The sequence below is a fragment of the Pongo abelii genome, chromosome 21 (genome assembly GCF_028885655.2).
Source record: "Pongo abelii isolate AG06213 chromosome 21, NHGRI_mPonAbe1-v2.0_pri, whole genome shotgun sequence".
Lineage (NCBI taxonomy): Eukaryota > Metazoa > Chordata > Mammalia > Primates > Hominidae > Pongo > Pongo abelii.
The window spans coordinates 31397747-31400298 of NC_072006.2; the positions used below are offsets into that span (position 1 = coordinate 31397747).

At 45.4% G+C, this 2552-nt stretch overlaps 1 pseudogene; it reads right to left on the bottom strand.

Annotated features, from left to right (window-relative positions):
* Positions 1-623: 623 nt before the first annotated feature.
* LOC100938736 (ferritin light chain-like) lies at positions 624-1508 on the bottom strand (annotated as a pseudogene).
* Positions 1509-2552: the final 1044 nt, after the last annotated feature.

Below are 2552 nucleotides of genomic sequence, written 5' to 3' on the forward strand. Positions count from 1 at the left end.
TTCCACTCATTTCTTGATTGTTTCACTTTATATAGAATTCTAGATTGGAAACAATTTTTCTTCAGAATTTTGAAGATATTACTCTAGTATTCTACCTTCCAGTGTTGCTGGAACAATTCCAGTGAAGAGAAGTCTGGATCCATTCTGATTCTTAAGACTTAGTATATGACTTATTCTTTTATTTGTTCAAGCTTGCGGAATCATCTCTTTATCCTTAGGGCTGTGAAATTTCACAATTATGTGCCTTGGTTGAACTAGGCAAACAGTGAGCCCTTTTGACCTGGCAATTTATGTTTTTCAATTTGGGAAATTTTTCTTGAATTATCACATTGATGATTTCCTTCCCTCTGTTTCTGAAATGCTTGTTATTCAGATGTTAAACCTTTTGGACTATTCCCCCTACTCTCCTCATCTTTTCTTTCCTGTTTTTCAGTGTTTTGTCTTTCAGATCTATTTTCTGTGAGATATTCTAGACATTTTTCTCAAACCATCTATTGAATTTATCATTTCTGCTATCACGTGTGTGTCTGTATGTGTGTGTGTGTGTTTATTTTAAAGCTTATTTTTTGTTTCTTGTCTCAAAATAGCATCTTATTCTTGTTTCACGGGTAAAATATCACCTCTTATTCTTTTTTTTTTTTTTTTTTTTTTTGCATCAAAAAGCTTTATTTCCATTTGGTCCAAGGCTTGTTAGGGTAGTTAAGAAAGCTGCCTATTGGCTGGAGAGAGAGGCTTAGGCAGAAGCCCTATTACTTTGCAAGGGGTCCTTCAGAAGTCGCTGGGCTCAGAAGGCTCTTAGTCGTGCTTGAGAGTGAGCCTTTCGAAGAGATACTTGCCCAGCCCAGCCTCTGGGCCGCCCAGCCTGCGGAGGTTCGTCAGGTGGTCACCCATCTTCTTGATGAGCTTCACTTCCTCATCTAGGAAGTGAGTCTCCAGGAAGTCACAGAGATGGGGGTCCGTGCGGGCAGAACCCAGGGCATGAAGATCCAAAAGGGCCTGGTTCAGCTTTTTCTCCAGGGCCACGGGGGCTTTCATGGCATCTGGGGTTTTACCCCACTCATCTTCAGCTGGCTTCTTGATGTCCTGGAAGAGAGCGCGGCCGCCACGCTGGTTTCGCATCTTCAGGAGACGCTTGTAGCCCTCGCGCTTCTCCTCGGTCAATTCGCAGAAGAAGTGGCTCACGCCTTCCAGAGCCACATCATTGCGGTCGAAATAGAAGCCCAGAGAGAGGTAGGTGTAGGAGGCCTGGAGGTACAAATTGCCCAGGCTGTTGACGGCTGCCTCCACGTCGGTGGAATAATTCTGACGAATCTGGGAGCTCATGGTTGGTCGGCAAGAAGGAGCTAACGACAAAAACGGTGCTGGCAGGTCCCAGAAGCAGGAGATGGCCGAGAAGATGGTCCCGGAGGTTGCAAGTGGAGAGGAAATCGGAGGGCGGTCGGAGGCTGGAAGACAGTCCCCGGATCTGTTCCGTCCAAACACTGTTGAAGCAAGAGACAGACCCGCGGGACCGCGGAACTGCCTATCACCTCTTATTCTTAAAAATAAGTCTTGGTTTCCTCCAACTTGCCTTTTTCTCTTTATTTTAATTATTAGTTTGCTTGCTTGTTTTGACTTGTTTTTATTGTTATTTATTTTCTGTCTTCCATGTTAGCAGCTTTCCTCAGATATTTGGTAATCTGGTAATCTACAGTAGATTTTATTGGTGTTCTGCCGATACCTTCAGCTGCTATAAATCTCAGTCATAAATAGACCAGAGCTGCCACTTTCTCTAAAGAATTGTCCTCAACCAGGAACTACCTTGCCTGAGAATTCATGGCTTCCTCCCTGGCAGCCCACAGCCAGTGATTGATCAATATATGGATACAAAAGCTGGCCCTCTTGCTTCAAGGTGAGATCAACCCTGTGGTGCAATTCATGCTCCAGGGCTCCCTGTGGGTCAGACTGAGGCTAGACTCCAGCCAAGACCACATCCTTGCTCAGTTCCTTTCCATGCTCTTTCTGGAGGTGGAAAAAGGAGCTTCTTCTGAGAGCCTGCCCGCAATAAATTGCATGCATCTGAATCTGCATCACAGCTTCTGTTTCTAGGGAACCTAAGACATAATCTTTAGCTCTCTGCGCTTGATTAAGAGTAAAGGACTATGAAAAACCCTGAGTGCAGGAACTGGGCTTGTCAACTGTTATTCACTGTAGGGAGACATGGGTGGTCATTTACTGGAAATCTGAATGCCAGTATCCTTCATTCTTTCCCTTTTGGCTGGTCAGAGTTCTCAGAGAAGAGAGGTGGAGAGTAGCTGCCAGTGATTTGGGAAGTGAGCAGAGAAGAAAGCTGAGGTTCTCAGCATGCAGTGAGGAAACAGTCACTTAACGCCCCTGTTCTCTACATGCCACATTTGTCCTCAGCCATGCCTGGTGCCCCAGCCCAGAGACCCTCCTTTTTACTCTCTCCGGAGATGAAATATCCAGCCCTCCGCCTGATGAGAGAGAGAAACCTGCTGCTTGGAGAGTGGAAGAGGGGAACTAAGATTTTAACTGCTTCCCAATTACCTTTC